The sequence below is a fragment of the Brassica napus genome, chromosome C9 (assembly GCF_020379485.1).
Source record: "Brassica napus cultivar Da-Ae chromosome C9, Da-Ae, whole genome shotgun sequence".
Lineage (NCBI taxonomy): Eukaryota > Viridiplantae > Streptophyta > Magnoliopsida > Brassicales > Brassicaceae > Brassica > Brassica napus.
Genome location: NC_063452.1, coordinates 29111570 through 29131061, shown reverse-complemented (window position 1 = coordinate 29131061; position 19492 = coordinate 29111570). Strand labels below are relative to the sequence as shown.

The following is a 19492-nucleotide window of genomic DNA, read 5'->3' as shown; positions in this document are numbered from 1 at the left end:
ATGGTTCGAGGTTGCCACCATTGATGGATTGTCGTCGTCACTAGCGTTGAGGTGTTCGCTAGATGGTCCGAGGTTGCCACCATTGATGGTTCGCCCGAGGTCGTCGCCACAAGCGTCGAGGTGTTGGCTAGATGGTCCGAGATTGTCATTGCAGCTAGTTGTGCGCTCGTCATTCCAGGATGGTCGGTGGTTGCAGAAATCGGGGCGACTGGTTGCGCTGTGGGTTCTGTGACTGCCGAGCTGTCTTGAGGTGAAGAAGAATCCCCTGCCCCACGGTGGGCGCCAATTGTTGTTTCCATATCTGGTCGATGATGTAATATTTATAAATGATGTAAAGGGAGTGGAGATTTTCGTATTAATAGTCAAGAATAAACAAGCTCGGTCAATTATAAGAACTAAAGATGCTCGTCTAAACAGTTCGTCTAAACAAGTATCTTTCTATTTTATGGTCTGAGGTCGTCTGGGCCGAGCTCGCCTAGTGGCCGAGGTCGTCCAAGACTTTGTCTGTGATGAAGAGGCGATGCTCTCCTTTTCTGTTCTGTACGTTTCCGACTGTCCTTTCAATGAGTCTGACGTCTTCTATTTATAGCGACGTACGTTTTGTTTTCTAGCGAAATCATCAATTGTTGCTTAACGGGCCGAGCCTGATTTTAAGCTTAGCTCTTAATATGCATGTGCTAAGCCGATCTCCAACGGTATGCACGGCTGTTCTGCGTATATTAAGATGAAACCTGAAATCGAAACTTTCATCAGCTAGTATCGCTTTAAAGCCTAAATCTTTCCCTTTGTTCCTGCAGTGCAAGACCATTCCTTCACGTGTGACCAATTTGTTAGTGATCATAACATGTTTAGGTAAGAATGGCACATCTCCATTGACAGAGTGTTCAAGTGATAAAGAAGTTCTTAAAATAATTAGATATGTTATTAACACGAAAATGAGGTGACGGTTTGTTAAGGATACCATGGATGCCTTTTACTGGTTTGTGATATAGTTTTTTTTTGTGGTAGTAGTATTTATAAATGTATTGGGAATAAAATTGTAAAACGTCTTCAATATTTTATTGTCCAATGGTTTTAAAAAAAACTTTATGGCTTTTTTTGGTTATTCACCAAATTGACTCATATCTAATCTATTAATTTAAGGTCTTATTTTTATCTATCATTAACAAGTCATAGTAGGACCAATTAAAAATAGTTAATATGACATTTGATTATTTACATTAATAATAAACCAACTATAAATTTGAATTTTTTTATTATAACAAAATCTGTTGAGAAAGAATCTAACAAAATCTTACTTCAAGCTTTCAATTTTTTTTATAAAATAACATATTAATTAATTTCGCAATTAGTAATATAATAATAATATAAATCAAATGTTAACTAAATTTTTATTATAAAACAAGAAAATAAAAGGAAAATTGCCACAAATACCACATTCATAGTATCACTTTTCATGTTTACATTAATCATTTTTATCCTCATTTTTAATGAGGGGTAAAATATATTTATACTCTTAGGGTTAACTAAATTAGACTTACCTTTAGAGTTGAACGGTGGGGTAGGGTTTTTCGAATGTCAAATTTATGATTCTAATAAATATATAAATAAATACTTAAAAATATATATACAATTTTTTAAAAAATAGTTTCAAACATAATTTTTGATTCTCAAAAAGAAATTTTGAAAAAAATAAAAAACAAATTTTTACAAAAATTATAAAAAAGTTCTAATTTGAAAAAGTATAATTCGAATTCATAAAAAAAAAATATTTTATTTATTATTTATTTAAATAATGTTTTATTATATATATAGATAACAATGGTATAAGAGTCTTTTGCCATTTAATGAAGAATATATTTTTGAAAATGTCCATTTAGTGGTGCTAAAGATGAAAAGTGGTAACATGAAAGTGGTAAACATAAAATTTTCCCAAAATAAAATTATATACTATTTTCTATAAATTCTATAATTATATTATGTATTATATAAAAATAGAAGTGCTATATGAATTCAATATGACAAAATTATATTACATAGGTAAATTAACAAGTTTTATTTTTTAATTGTTTAATTTAAATAAATTATCACTCATCATTGGTTAAAATTCATAAACTATATAATATTCTTATACAAAAATGAATTTATTAACATGGGTTAAACTTCTATATCTATATCTACAACTACGTATTATCTTTTTATTTATTTTGAAACTCTCAAAAATATATTGTTTAAAATGTTTATATAGAAAAATATAATAGTATAATATAATAACCTTTAGTTCATATACTATTTTTTTAAAGCAATAGTCGTCTGGTCAATGCAGAGATTATTTTTGACAATTGACTTTGAAATCTGTTTTCTGAGACGACTGAAATATAAGTCGTCTACTTTTGTTTGGTTACAAAAAAAATCTCCAAAGAACCTAGACGACTTACATGTAAGTCGTCATAGGTTAATTTTGCATTTGACTGGATTATTTCATAAGTTTGACTTTCCTGGACGACTTACATTTCAGTCGTCTGGTGGAAAACTGAAATATCAATATTTTATTAAAACCCGATGACTTACATGTAAGTCGTCGTAGGTTAGTTTGCAATCGAAAAAAAAACTTCAATATTATACCCAGACAACTTGCAATTCAGTCGTCCGTCGTCCCAGAAGTCTTCCAGATCTGAAAAACCTGCATATCAAATCCAGATATGAAAAAACTGCATATCCAAAAACGTTCAAATGATTTAAAAACAGAAAAAATGAGTGGAAGATTAGATAAATCTACCTTTATAGAACACACAAAAATACATATCTAAAATTAATAGATCTACCTTTAAATGAGTGGAAGATGAGTACCATCTGATTAAAAACCTGCAAAAAAGATAGATTAGTAAGAAAGACATGAGACAAAACTGAAAAATTCATATAAAGTTTGGTGTTTTCAAGTCAAAGAGATTAGAGTGGGTTTGGAGAGTTTTAGTTTGAGAAAAAAGTAAGAACTTTATACAACGAGAAGTTACGAAATGAAGAAAAATCAGACATAAAAACTTACCAAAACGCTCAAATCTATTATGAAAGGGAGACTTCGTCAGACGACTTCCAGGAAGTCCAGACGACTTCCTGGAAGTCGTCTGGAAGACTTCCTGGAAGTTGTCAGTGCATTATATTTTAGACGACTAACAGGTAAGTCGTCCCAGAAGTCTTCCAGATCTGAAAAACCTGCATATCAAATCCAGATCTGAAAAAGCTGCATATCCAAAAACGTTCAAATGGCTTAAAAACAGAGAAAATGAGTGGAAGATTAGATAAATCTACCTTTATAGAACACACAAAAAACATATCTAAAATTAATAGATCTACCTTTAAATGAGTGGAAGATGAGTACCATTTGATTAAAAACCTGCAAAAAAGATAGATTAGTAAGAAAGACATGAGACAAAACTGAAAAATTCATATAAAGTTTGGTGTTTTCAAGTCAAAGAGATTAGAGAGGTTGAAGAGTTTTAGAATGATGAACATTACATTTTTGTTGCAGCCATTTGAGAAGAGGAGAGAGAATGTGTAAATTTTTCTTTATATAGGGAGACAAAAAATCCAATTAGGTTAAATATTTTTGATTCAGACGATCTAGACGACTTACTTGAAAGTCGTCCAGAAGACTTTAATATTTTTAGCGGGAAATGAAAATATTTGTAGCGGGAAACTAAAATAGAAGACCTCACAGACGACTTACAAGTAAGTCATCTGGTTTAAATTATTTAAGCGGGAAACTAATTTTTAAAAGAATTTTAGGTGGGAATATTTGGACGACTTACATGTAAGTCATCTGTTTTAATTTCTTCACCAGACGACTGAAATGTAAGTCATCTAGACCCTAAACATAACCCCTAAACTTAATTAACTAATTAAACACTTCATAAAATCAACTTAAACTTCAAAAGTGTTTACTATACACAAAAATAAACACGTATAGGTAAAAATTTAATTTTTCAAAAAAACATTCAAGCTTTCCAAAATCTAACCCTAAGAATACATACAATACTATAACATATGTTGTCAAACCCTAGACCAAAGAATACCATGATTCACTACCTACACTCATCAATGTTGAAAACAATTCAATTTTGTTATATTTTAATTTATATCACTTAAAATTGTTTATAATTACATGATTTTAATTTTTCGCTTATCAAAATATTTTTTTTAAATTTAAAAATTATTTTTAAGATCATCTACACCAGAAGACTTACTTTGAAGTCGTCCAGAAGACTTCCAACATCTCAGACGACTCAGACGACTTACTGGGGCTATATTCGTAAAAATGGCTTTTGTTTTTTTGTTTGGTCACAAGGGGTTGGGCTGTAATTTCAAAAGATTTTTATGTTAGTTTTGCATTTGATTCAAGTTTGGGTATATGTTTGGAGTTAAAATCAAGTTGTGGGTTAGTTTTGGCAAATTCCCCATCATTATATCATCCATTTATTATAAATGCTTCTTGTTTTTATGTTTATTGTCCTCAACCTTGAAGAGCAAAGCATTAACATACGTTTTATTTTTATGCTTACTCAAGTGTTCTTACGTATGTTAATTAAGTACTTCCTAATAGCTTAGTCACTCTTGTGTCTTTTGTTTTTTCATAAACCGTCTGCTCACATCTCGGTCATCCAACATCCAACATCCAACTTTACATAAAATATGTATATAACATTAAATATTTACTATAGTGGGCATATTCATTCATGCTAAAATGAGGAAGATAACTAACTTCGTCTTGTTTAAATATAATTGTTCTTCCTTTCTTCTACCACAATTTAAACCATGTAAGAGACGAACTTATAAAGATTATATAACAACCAGAATCTAATAAGCCATGTATCAAACTAAAATCAGAAAGAAAAAAAATAATAATATAACTTCTAATAGCATACTAAAAATTTGATCATCATCTTTCTACCTTATTTTCAAAAGAATGTAAAAGCTATCTTCACTCTTGGAGTTGATGTTTATGTGCTTCAAGGGATTGAAGGATGGCTAGCAGAGCAAGTAGAAAGAGGAAGTGATGCTCCTGTAGATACCCTTGAAAAGTCAAAATCAGTACCTAAGATTAAACGTTTGGAAGCAATTAATAAGCTGTATGAATAATAAGACCTTTGTGGTCCATGAATGCTTTAAACAATTGAACAATAGTTTTGCAGGAATAGTTTACGGAAATACAATGAATCAGAGGTCCATGGATTTTCATAATGGTCTACTTCAGCAATCCCTTAAAACCATCTAAGAAGCGTTAACAGAAATCAATTTGGAAAGGACCTTACTGGTTTACATTGTCAGAGAACTTCTGATAGTGCGGATAGCAGTAATCTACTTCTAGACAACAGGCTCAATCTCCCTTCTCATCCCTCTTGTCTCCTCACCTCGCCACAAACCACCGCGTGAACACGGCACCACAAGAATTTCCGCCACCGCATCCGTTGTTGTCTTTCTTAACTTGCGTCCCATCTTGATCTCTGCTGTGATGGCTATTATCCAACTAAATTTGAAAATCATGTTCACATCACTCTTCTCTAAGCATTTTCGATTCAAAGCGTCTGTTCATCAAAGTAAGAATTTTGGTGGCGTATTTGAGAGCTTCTCTAATGGCATCGTTTTCATAACGAATCCTATAATTCCCTTCCTTGAGTGCACAATTATCAGCTCTCTTGAGTTGTGCCTGCAAGAAGAAGCGATGGAGAAGCAAAACTAAGGACTACTCTTTAATTTATTTTTTGGAGAAGAGACAAAGCGAGGAAGAGAGAAAGTAAAAAGTTGAAAACCTTCGTCTGTGTTCTTTGGTTCTGAAACCAAATCTTGATTTGTCTTGGGGCTAAACCCAATTATATGCTAAGTTGCTCATCTGGATGCTGATATGCTCTGTAAACAAAACCATAAGAGAACAGAAAGAAAGAGATGGAGAAAACAATTGAGTAGAGAAGAAGAGAGAATACGATTCAAACCATTGGAGCTTATGAGGTGTGGGGCGGTGGAAACGCTTTTTCTTCATTGTCTTCTTGTCCAAGATTGGTGAGCTCACCTCTTCTTCGCATACAGACCTTCCAAAAGCCAGAGCTGTTTATAACAACGTCAATTAGTAAGAGATATAGGAGATACTAAGAGAAGATGAGTAAGGCGAGGGATCTCACATATATTTATACCACAACCACACCGACTCCCAGATTCAAACAACGCTTTGAAGACACATCGTGGAGGTGTGAATCAATGGGATTAAACACAAAGCCATTAATCAAACCGTTTCAGGCCGTGAGAGAACATCAAAAGTCACAGTCTGGCCATCGCACGTAGAAGAAGACGAACTTCGTTTCTTCACTGCAGCTAGGGTTAGAGGGACGGACTCCTTCTCATTGGGCCGGAAAACTTACCAAGTCTAAAGCCCATTCCCACAACAAACCATCTAAGCCTATTACGCGTTGATTAAATGAAACGCAAAACTTTACTTACCTGGACACGTGTAGCAGCGCCAGAGCTCGACTTTCCTAGGTGGATGCTGACTTGGCGCGCCTAGGAGAGAGAAAACAGTATTTATTTATTTGTTGTTATATTTTAATATTCTATTTCTAATATTGTATGGAATTTAGAATTTTTAACTTGAGAGGCAAGGAAGAGAAATTGGAGATGCCTGGGTTCTTATCGTTGGGCATGGGTTAGTCGGTTGTAATAATTCGGATGGGCTAGAGTAATAATGTGTGGGCTAGAGTAATAGTTCGGATGTAATAATTGGGTAATGAACCCGATTAATAATGCTACGTGGTTTTTTCTAGAAGAAATTTTTTTCGTTGAGGTAGACACTCCCTAGAGCTTCAAAAAGTTTCTTTTATTAATACTAGAGGTTTTTCCGGGCTAAGCCCAGATTTATTTCCATAAATTCTTAATTTATTTTAAGGTATTATGTTATTTCTATTTAAATATGTAATATGTATATCCGAAACTCTGGTAAATATAAATTACTAAAGTGAGTTTTAAGTTATTAGAACGCAAAATGTAAATAATGATAAAATTACACATTACATTATTTAAAATATTTTACAGTAAAATATGTTAATACTCTGATCATTTTAATTTTTGATTTCCTAACTCATTTGTTCATTCTATTTTTCTGGTTCGTATTGTATAATTATTGGTTAAGAATTTAAATTCTTACCAATAAAACCAATCTTTCTAGAAGTATAAGTATACATGAAAGTTAAATTTGTTGGAATTTTTATTCCAATTTCAAAAATGTTGGATCTAAAAAAATACTTTTCTAAGGTGTTTTTGATTTTGCATTAAATTTCTAAAAATATTCTGTATATTTTTTTTCTTACAAATTTTGTTAGAATAGTGACGAAAACTTCCTGGTTTTGTTTGTGTTAGGTTTGCAAAATAAAATTTTTTTTGGGAAATTGCCAAAAATACAATTTTCAAAGTAGCACTTTTCATGTTTACACTAAATATTTTTACCCTCATCTTTAATGAAAGGTAAAAGACATTAATAACCTTTTGATTAACTTTGCCAAATAAAAACATACGGTTGACTAATCTAAACTTAAAACATCAACTCTAAACCCTATATCATCAACTCTAAACTCTAAACCATGAAACATCAACTCTAAACCCTAAACCCCGAAACATCAATTCTAAACCCTAAACCCTAAACCTTCAAATCTAAACCCTAAAACATCAACTCTAAACCCTAAACGTAAACCCTAAACCCTAATTCTAAACTTAAAACATCAACTTTAAACCCTAAATCATCAACTCTAAACCCTAAACTGTAAAACATTAACTCTAAACCCTAAACCCCGAAACATGAACTCTAAACCCTAAACTCTAAAGCTTTAAATCTAAACCCTAAAACATCAAATCTAAGCTCTAAACGTAAACCCTAAACCCTAGATTTTTCTGAAATTCGAACCGTAAACCCTAAAACCCTAAACCATCAAATCTAAACCCTAAAACATCAACTCTAAACCCTAAACGTAAACCCTACACCCTAAAACCCTAAACATTCAAATCTAAACCCTAAAACATCAACTCTACGGTTTTTGGGTTTAGGGTTTAGGGTTTAGGATTTAGGGTTTAGGGTTTAAAGTTTAGGGTTTAGGGTTTATAGTTTAGGGCTTAGAGTTGAAGGTTTAGGGTTTAGGGTTTAGAGTTGATGTTTTAGGGTTTAGGGTTAATTTTTTAGGGTTTAGGGTTAATTTTTTAGGGTTTAGGGTTTTGAGTTTACTTTTTAGGGTTTAGGATTTAGTGTTGATAGTTTAAGGTTTAGTGTTGATGGCTTAGGGGTTTAGAGTTGACGTTTAGGGTTCAGGGTTTAGGGTTGATGTTTTAGGGTTTAGAGTTCATGGTTTAGGGTTTAGGGTTTAGAGTTGATTTTTCGGGGTTTAGGGTTTACAGTTGATGTTTCGGGGTTTTGGGTTTGACTTTCAAAAAAATATAGGGTTTAGGATTGATGGTTTAGGGTTTAGAGTTCGTATTTCAAAAAAAAAAATAGCATTTAGGACTGATGGTTTAGGGTTTAGAGTTGAGTTTTTGGGTTTAGGGTTTGAATTTCGAAATAGCATGATTCGAAAAAAAAATTAAAAAAATATATTTTTATTTTTTAGATTTTTATTTATTTAAATATATATTTATTATATATATAAAGAACAAGTGCATAAGAGTCTTTTGGCACTTAATGAATAAGGTATTTTTGAAAATGTCAATTTAGTGGTGGTAAAAATGAAAAGTGATAGCAAGAAAGTGTTAAACATGTAATTTCCTCTAACACAAATTGTATGCTGAAGGGAAAAAAGAATGGGAAAATTACATGTTTACCACTTACATGCTAGCACTTTTTTTTTTACCAACACTAAAGGGACATTTTCAAAAACAGCTTCTTCTTTAAGTGCCAAAAGACTCTTATGCCCTTGTTCTTTACATATATAATAAATAAATAAAAATCTAAAAAATAATTTTTTTTTTTTTTTTGAATTATACAATTTCAACATTCAAACCCTAAACCCAAAAACTCAACTCTAAACCCTAAACCATCAATCTTAAACCCTATTTGTTTTTGAAATACGAACCCTAAACCCTAAACCATCAATCCTAAACTTTATTTTTTTTTGAAATACGAACCTTAAACCCTGAAACACCAACTCTAAACCCTAAACCCTGAAACATCAACTCTAAACCCTAAACCCTAAACCTTCAATTCTAAACCCTAAACTAAACCCTAAACCCTAAACTTCAACTCTAAACCCTAAACCATCAACACTAAACCCTAAACTATCAACCCTAAACTCTAAAAATTAAACTCTAAAACCTAAAGCCTAAAAAATTAACCCTAAACCTTAAAACAACAATTCTAAACCCTAAACCCTAAACCTTCAACTCTAAACCTTAAACATAAATCCTAAAACCCTGCAACATCAACTCTAAACCCTAAACCCCAAAACATTAACTCTAAACTTTAAACCCAAAACCTTCAACTCTAAACCCTAAAACATCAACTCTAAACCCTAAACCCTAAACTACAACTCTAAACCCTAGACCCTAAACCCTAAAACATCAACTCTAAACCCTAAACCGTAAACATAAACCCTAAACCCTAAAACCCTAGAGTTGATGTTTTAGGGTTTAGATTTGAAGGTTTAGGGTTTTAAGGTTTTAGGGTTTAGGGTTTACGTTTAGGGTTTAGAGTTGATGTTTTAGGGTTTAAATTTGATGGTTTAGGGTTTAGGGTTTAGGGTTCGAATTTCAGAAAAATATAGGGTTTAGGGTTTAGGGTTTAGGTTTTACGTTTAGAGTTTAGACTTTATGTTTTAGGGTTTAGATTTGAAGGTTTAGGGTTCATGGTTTAGAGTTGATGTTTCGGGGTTTAGGGTTTAGAGTTGATGTTTCGGGGTTTAGGGTTTAGAGCTGATGTTCTAAGTTTCGATTTAGGGTTTAGGGTTTACATTCGATGTTTTAGGGTTTAGATTTGAAGGTTTCATGGTTTAGGGTTTAGAGTTGATGATTTAGGGTTTATAGTTGATGTTTTATGTTTAGATTAGTTAAACTTATGTTTTTTTTAGTCAAAGTTAATTCAATGGTTATAAATGTCTTTTAACCTTCATTAAAGATGAAGGTAAAATTGATTAGTGTAAACATCAGAAGTGGTACTTTGAAAATTGTATTTTTGGCAATTTCTCTTTGTGTTATCATTAAATGTTTATAATTTTTAAATCAAGAAAATGAGCAACTTAAAAAATCGGGGGAATGTAGTTTGGTCTTCTTCTTTGTTGTATTCGTCTTACTCTTATCCATTGTGGTGTAGAACATTTTTAATATTGCAATTTTTTTTTTTTTTGAAACTGACATCCATAAATCATTTTTATATTGCAATTTTTCTTTTAAAGTTTCAATAATATCAATGGTACAATGGAAGTAAATCATTTTGACGGTGTTATTAGCACATTTATTTTTCTCCATTCTTTTGCATTAGTTTTGTAGGATATGTTATATAATTAAAAGAGAAAATTATTTTTTTATGTCCTATTAGACTAATTATTTTCAAAATGGCAATAATGCCATCAAATTCAAATATAAATTCAAAATTACAATTAACAAAACAATTGTAAATATTAAAATTTTAAAAATATTTAAAGTAGTTAAAATAAAAGAAAAAATTTAAAATCCTCAAATTAAAAAAAAACTAAACATACACTTTATGTCCCATGATTTTCTTTTTTTTCTGAATTTTGTTTTTCATATATGAAAACTAAATATTTTCAAATATTCTTTTTCCATATTTTTCGGAACTGATTATTCTTATATGTAGAATGCAGTAAATATGTAGAACTTATTTTCTACAAGTTTTTAGATTTATAGTAATGTGTAGATTTTGATTTATACAGGTTTTAGAGCGATATGTTAAGCGCAGAATGTGTATTCTAAATATTTTTAGAGTATTATTATTTATGTAGATCACGTATTCTAAACATAGTAGATTCAATAAAAAAGTGGATTTTATTTTCTACTTCGTAAACTGCCAATTCTACTTTATGTAGAACATAATTTGAAATTATGATTTAAATACTTTTAGAACTCGAAAAAAATATCACTAAGTTCATGTGGGTATTTTATCACTAGTTACTATTTTTCTATTTTTTTAGTTTGTAAAACTATTTATTTGATTTATTTTCGAAAATAGTAAAAGGCATTAGAGGAAAAAGTGGTACAAAATAGAAATTAGCATAATGAAACATAGTTACCATTTTTTGGCCTAAAAAAAAATTTACCTAATTAAACTGGGTTTTTAACTTCTATATATTATGAGATTGATGATTGCGAGTAGCATGGTTATTTTTTCGGAGGGCTTTAGTGCTCAGTAATTGTCTGAACACAATTTTTATCCATCTCGTATAGAAGGACAGACGAATATGGTAGCAATATAAGATGTAAATCTATAAAATAATTCAAAATCAAATACCGTGTGAATAGTTGGGATATAATTTCATTTTGTTCATATTCAATTTATTTTGTTGTATTAACTTAGTTTAAGCTTCATATTAAGTTTAATTATCTCTTTTTGTTTTTTACGACTTACGTAAACATTGCATTGACTTAGTTTTTAATGGTAACATATTTGATCCACTTTATTTATAAAACACAAATTGACATGCAGTCAAAACATTTAAACCGTACACATCGATATAAAGTAGAATAGTGGCTCACCAAACATTTCAATTGTTTATATACAAATTAATTCTCATGTGCTGCGTGAGTGAGAAAACCAAGAGCAACACAAAATTTTTTTTTCCCTGTAACTTATTTCGGAGGCCAACCGTGCTGTACTGTTGTTCACAGTCATAATCTCATATGCATGCGCTTGGTGGAGGAGGTGATCACACAAAATGTTTGTGTTGCTCTAACCATGCCTTTGTCTCAGGATCTAAATTTGTATGACAAACATAGTAGTGTGTGTATACAGTTACTAACAGAGAAAGATTTGAGGAAAAAACATAGTATACCTCCAAAATATCCCTTAAAAATCTCAGCATCAATCAGATAATATGATAATACCTATAAGATCTATGGTGTTTCCATCTTCCACAATGACATGAGCAACAAAAGCTCCCTACAGAGCCGCCACATGAAGAGGTGTTATTCCTCCATCTGATGCTCTGTTTATCACCTCGTGAAGAACACTGCATACATTTGAAAGATATCTTCAGCTAATCATGTCAACTGAAGCCATAAGCTTTAACTATTTCAAAACACTATTAAACATTCTATCAAATCCAGCAACTGAGGATTAGTAACTCTTCGACAGGCTCCAGCAATTGGGGACACTTATTATATACTCGGAAAGCAATATCCTGCTATACCGAGGATGACCATTTTGAGCCGCAAGTTACAGAGCAGTACTACTATTTAAGCTAATATGGTATGTGATTATATCAACCCTAATAATAAAACAAAATCACTATGTCAATCTGTGAGAATAAAATTTTATCAAGTGCTTACATTAGCACCAAAATGAATGAGAATCAACCGACCTCCCAATGACCATGTTGGCAAGCTTGCATCAAAGCCGTCTGTTTCCAGAACCGCTTGTATTCATATTACTTTGATGATCGATAAGAAAATGCCAAGTACCAAGAGAGCTATTACCTTTCCGCGGTAGTTCCAGAGATTGATGATAACAACTCCTGATTCCACCAACAGATATGACTATTTATGAATATACACAACAAAAGCTTTATTAAGATCATCATAATCAATTCAGCATTACCATAAAGGTCAGAACTTGTTGGAATCTCTGAGATCTTACAAACTGGTTTACCTCGTGGCGGCCTTGGCCGGCGGCATAATAGAGAGGAGAGTTAGGGACAACGAATGTGGAGTAGGGAGCAGCTTCCAGATATTAAAAACGAAAAACTTTTGCTATTCTCGTGCTCTGAAAGGAAAAACAGTAATTCCATATCATCTGATTGGGCAATATTATGTTGCTTGAGATGTTAATTACAGTTGCAGCACTTTGATATAAACAAATTGGGAAACACTGAATGAGAGGAGCCAGATTTCAATCAAATAGAAGGCTTCTTAAAATAAATTTTACCTAGTGTTCTTCAGTCGGATGAGAAAAGGCCACAAAGTCAGGACTGACATGAAAACCTGACTTTCAAAGCGGATCGGTAGATTCGGTAGCGCTCTCTTTCCTTCCTCCTTGGCCCATGATCTGAGAAAATAAGATAAAAAGGTTTCAGATGTTCGGAAAGTCCGGTATGGACAGATTGAAACACATTAGTTAGAGATCCTAATGCAAATAGTTTCTTTGACATAAAACATAAAATAGATGGGACTGAAGAAGTAGTACCTAGCTATGGACAGACATTTATGCTCCCCTCCAGTTCATACTCCAACTCCTAAATGATTTGAGCAGTATTAGGGAGTGGCGACATTGGCGTGTATGTATATGGTGGAGAGGGGAAGTAGAATAGTAATTTGTGGAGTTGCTGTCTTTGATTTGATGAATAATGAATGCAATAATAGATGTATTCAGTGGGAGGAGGAGAAGTTGGATAGCGATTTAAATCTGAAAAAGAAGCTGAAAGGCGACGAAAATGGAGGAAGTGGAAAAGAAGCTGTAAGCACTACGGCGACGAAAATGGAGGAAGTGGAAAAGAAGCTGTAAGCACTACGGCGACAAAACCTGAAGAAAGAAGGATGCTTAGGTTAGATGTACGGCGACAAAAACTGAAGAAAGAAGGATGCTTAGGTTAGATGGGCCAGCTGGCTCTTTTCTATTGGTTTGAATTATTAATCCTACGTAGCATAGCTAGAATTTGAGTATATCCAATTTTTAGTATTGTTAGATAGATAGACTAGGGATTTAATAAGTTCTCACATTATATGCAAGAGTGCATGACTACTGACTTTACAGATACACGTGATGTAAATGTTTTATTTTGTAAATGATTTTCATTACTAATTGGAACCACAGCCACCACGCTGAGTTTTTTAGAAAAAAAAGAGGAATAGATTTAAACAAAATTGAAAAGATGCTTTATCACTAATCGAAACAACAACTACCACACTGAGTTAAAAAAAAAGGAAATAGATTAAAAGAAAAGTGAGAGATGCTAATGCATTATTTCATAAAGAGAAGACATGGTTGTTTAAGTCCTAGTATTGGACTCTTCCAAATGTGCTTTCTTCGGAGCATTCTCATCCGAAGCAGCTTGTTCTTCCTCTGATGCAGGTACTACGAGCCCTCTGTCCCACACATCTAACCAGCTCGCGTGGTTCACCGGTTACACCGAAAACTCTCATTTGTTAAAACGGAGCATAGTGCGCTTTTGGCGCCGAGCGAGAAACCTCTCTTCTTTCGTTTCGGTCTGCACTTTTGAACTTAAAGAAGCCGTCCGGCAAGTAAACCATCAGATGTAGATAGCTCGTCTCCAACATTGCAAGTCTTATCAACTTTGGATCTGAACCTTGTGCCACAACTTCAGGCTGCACTGCTTCGAGGACCTGTGCACCTTCCTATTAATAAGGCAACAAACACATAGATTACATATTTTAGATAGCAGCAAATTTACATTAGGCAAAGAGGCCAACATTTACAAAAAAGGCTGGGAAGAGACAATATATTTTAGAGATCAGCAAATTCATATTAGGTAAAGAGACAAAAAATTAACCACAACGGCTGGTCATAGGTGCAAGCTCTCACGCCGGGAAAATGCGAGAAATGGTGAAGGTTTGGTGCTTTAAAGTAAAATTGAAATCCTTTAATTTGAGCTGGAAGGCGTAGGTATTCCCAACAATCTCAGCAAGGGACCGATGTAGCTCAATATCAACCTGAGCATCGACACCTATTCCCTGCAAACCAGTTAACAGAATTGTACATGAATCATTGCGCAAACACTACAAGAAAACGTGCCCATAACAACGAACATTTACGACGAAAATATTTCGTCGTAAATTTACATGGCCTTTACAACGAAATTACGAGGAATCTAACTTTCGTCGTAAACGCCATGTAAATTTACGACGAACTGATTTCGTCGTAAACTCCTTGTAAGTTTACGACGAATGTACGTGGAATGAGAAATACGTCGTAATCATTACATCGACATTACAACGAAGCATGTTACCGTTATATTTATGTGAAAACGTGTATTAAATGTGCTTTAACTTACCTAATTTCGTCATAAAGTCGTTGTAAATAATATGTTAAAACCATGTAAAATCCATGCAAAATATTCCTTGTAAAATCGTTGTTATATTTCAACTACCCAACTCGAAAATTTCTCTATATATATGTCATTTCCCACAACTCTCTTCCTCACAACACACAAACGGGAGAAAAAAATCCGAAAAAAAAATCAGAAAAAAAAAGATTTCAAAAAAAAATCTAAGAAAAAATGGCCGGTGGCGGTAGTATTTACGAGTTACGGAGTTGGATGTATTTGCACAAAGATTCCGACGGGAGGGTGACCAACGCATTTCTGAGCGGGCTAGAGACATTCATGCACCAGGCGGGCTGTACACCGATCACACAGGAAAGCGGTAAGATGTTCTGCCCCAGTCGGAAATGCAAGAATTCAAAATTTGCACGTAGTGAAACTGTATGGAAGCATTTAGTAAACAGAGGATTTACACCACAGTACTACATTTGGTATAAACATGGAGAGGGTTATGGGGGAAATGAAGCTAGTAGTAGTAATAATCATTTTGAGGATGGTCATCATAGTGAAGAACCGAATCATTTGCATAATGAATATAATTATCATCAAGATCATGAGCAGATGGTAGATCATGATAGGGTTCAAGATATGATTAGTGATGCATTTTTAGAAACAACTACAACCAGAGCCGGCCTTGAACGGAAGCGGATGAAGCACATGCTTCCAGCCGCCAAATATTAAATAATAATTCGGCCGCAATTTTGTGAGTACTTCCTCTAGCCTTCATGGTAAGTGTTCCCTTATAAGTTTGGTGAGGTCAAGAGTTCGAACCAACCCAACCACATATTGTTTTTAGCTTGTAGCCCACAGATTTCTAGGACCGGCTCTGACTACAACAATAGCTGATGGAACTGGAAATGTAGAAGAACCTAATTTGGATGCAAAAAGGTTTTATGAAATGCTAGATGCTGCAAATCAACCAATCTACACTGGTTGTATAGAAGGTCTCTCTAAATTGTCTCTAGCAGCTAGGATGATGAATATTAAAACGGATCATAATTTACCTGAGAATTGCATGGATGCATGGGCGGAGTTGTTTAAAGAGTATTTGCCAGAAGACAACATGTCTGCTGAATCTTATTATGAGATTCAGAAATTTTGGTTTATAGTCTTGGGTTGCCTTCGGAGATGATTGATGTTTGCATCGACAACTGCATGATCTACTGGAAAGAAGATGACAAGTTAGAAGAGTGTCGATTCTGCAAAAAACCACGATTCAAACCGCAAGGCCGTGGGAGGAATAGGGTACCGTACCAAAGGATGTGGTACCTACCAATTACAGACAGATTGAAAAGATTATATCAATCTGAGAGGACTGCTGCGTCGATGAGGTGGCATGCGGAACATGTCCAGAGAGATGGTGAGGTTGCACATCCATCAGACGCAAGAGCGTGGAAACATTTCAACAAGGTACACGCAGATTTTGCTACAAATATTCGGAATGTCTATCTTGGGTTATGCACCGATGGATTTAGTCCATTTGGAATGTCTGGTAGACAATATTCTTTGTGGCCAGTCATTCTTACGCCGTACAATTTACCGCCGGATATGTGCATGGAACAAGAATTTCTATTTTTGACCATATTAATCCCTGGGCCGAAGCATCCAAAACGGTCTCTTGATGTTTTTCTTCAACCGTTGATAGAAGAGCTAAAGCAATTGTGGTCAGAAGGGGTGAGGACGTACGATTGTTCCTTGAAAAACAATTTTACGATGCGAGCAGTTCTGCTGTGGACGATAAGTGATTTCCCTGCTTATGGGATGTTGTCTGGCTGGACAACACATGGAAGATTATCTTGTCCATATTGTCTTGGATCGACGGATGCTTTTCAACTGAAGAATGGTAGGAAGAGTTGTTGGTTTGACTGTCATCGTCGCTTTCTTCCACTTGCCCATCCGTACAGAAGAAATAAGACATTGTTTCGGCACAAAAAAATTGTCAGAGACGGTCCTCCTCCATATCTCACCGGCCAGCAGATCGAAGCAGACATTGATTATTACGGAGCTCAGGAAACAGTTAAAGTTGGAGGAAATTGGCATGTTCCTGGAAATATGCCTGATGGATATGGTGTGTCTCACAATTGGCATAAGAAGAGTATATTTTGGGAGCTACCCTATTGGAAGGATCTTCTCTTACGCCACAATCTGGATGTCATGCATATTGAGAAGAACTTTTTTGAGAACATCATGAATACATTACTTAACGTCCCTGGGAAGACAAAAGATAACAAAAAGTCAAGGATGGACTTACCTGATATTTGCTCAAGAAGTGAGTTACATATCAAGAGCAATGGAAACGTTCCTGTTCCCATCTTCCGGTTGTCATCAGAAGCCAAAACAACCTTGTTTGACTGGGTTGCATCAGAAGTTAAGTTTCCTGATGGTTATGTTTCAAATCTGTCAAGATGTGTTGAACGAGGTCAAAAGTTCTCCGGAATGAAGAGTCATGATTGTCATGTGTTTATGCAACGACTACTTCCATTTGCTTTTGCCGAGCTCCTTCCAGCAAATGTCCATGAAGCACTTGCAGGTAATTATAAAACGTTAATATATATACATATGTTATGAAATGTTATTAATTTGATTACTTTTGCAATATACAGCCATCGGCGCTTTTTTCAGAGATCTCAGCACACGTACGTTCAAGGAAGAAGTCATCGAACAACTTCATCATAACATTCCGATCATATTGTGCAACCTGGAGAAGATATTTCCTCCTTCATTTTTTGACGTCATGGAGCATCTAGTTGTCCACCTACCGTATGAAGCATTGCTTCGTGGACCTGTTCACAACGGATGGATGTATCCGTATGAGCGACAGATGAAACATTTGAAGGGGAAAGCAAGAAATCTTGCAAAGGTGGAAGGTTCAATAGTTGCGGGAAGTTTGACAGCCGAAACATCTAACTTCACATCATACTACTTTGCTCCAACTGTTCGTACGAGGAAAAGAGTTCCTAGAAGATATGATGATGGTGGAGTACCGACATCATATCCAATTGATGGTGTTCCTGACATTTTCTGCGAAATTGCACGGTTTGGTGGTAAAACGAAAGAAGTATGGTGGTCATGTGAAGAGGATAAACATAGTGCCCACACTTATATTCTGCTCAACTGCGAGGATGCAGTGACCCGTTACTTTGAAAGGTAAATATTTTTGTGAATGTTAATTATATGAATTGCAGTTAATTATGTATGACTTGATTATTTGTTTAATTTGCAGCATGTTTGTATCTCAAGTTGAAGAAGCAATACCAGGAATATCTGCAACTGATGTGGACACACGTAAAGATAAGCACTTTGTCAAGTGGTTAAAATCACAGGTACGTAATATATCTCATACATTGATTAATTAAGTAAGTGTTTTGATACTTCAATATTAATTAAGAATAACTGCTTTTGGCAGGTTGATTATGACGATCCTTATTATCCCGTATGGTTTCACGAATTGGTTCAAGGTCCAGTTGCAAAGGTCACCACATCACCTATGTATTTCACACGAGGATTTACCTTTCACACATACGAGTATGGGAGACATCGGGCAACGAGTAACTACGGAATATGTGTGAAAGGTGAAACGGACTTTTACGGGATCTTGCAGGAGATTATTGAAGTGGAATTTCCGGGGTTATTGAAGCTAAAATGCGTCCTCTTCAAATGTGAATGGTTCGATCCTGTTGTGAACCGAGGGATTCGGTATAACAAATTTGGTGTTGTGGATGTCAATTTTGGGAGAAGATACAACAAATTTGAGCCTTTCATTTTAGCTTCACAAGCCGAGCAAGTAAGCTTCCTTCCTTATCCTCGGCTTCGAACTTCCGGGATAAACTGGTTAGCTGCTATCAAAATTACACCTCGTGGACGCATTGTCGCTGGAGAAGAACCGCCCTTGCAAGAAGAAGACGCTATCAATGAAGTTGAGGTACCAGAACAACCAACTGATGAAATCCTTTTGATCGACCCGCAAAACTTTCAATATGAAGATATTCCCGAAGATGCGACAGATGAAGCACGTGAAGACGAGTTCGAGAGAAGCGACGATGATGATTGTAATGATAGTGATGAGAACGAAAACGATTTAGAGTGATGTAATATTGATGAGAACGAAAACGATTTAGAGTGATGTAATATATGTCTCTGATGTTGTATTTCTCTATTGTAACGTATGTTTAAAGAAATATTGTTTTTTTACCATCCTAATGTATGTGTAACAAATGTTGTTTTATATAATATGTATTTGTGTT

General features: G+C 34.3%; 1 long non-coding RNA gene across 1 annotated transcript; it reads right to left on the bottom strand.

The window, feature by feature from the left end:
- Nucleotides 1-4742: 4742 nt before the first annotated feature.
- On the bottom strand, nt 4743-6519 carry LOC106449709. Its single transcript, XR_001289250.3, has 5 exons — nt 6174-6519; nt 5988-6099; nt 5808-5904; nt 5310-5704; nt 4743-5092 (listed from the first exon to the last, which is right to left on the bottom strand). It is a non-coding gene; the product is annotated as an uncharacterized LOC106449709 (long non-coding RNA).
- Between the last annotated feature and the right edge of the window lie 12973 nt (nt 6520-19492).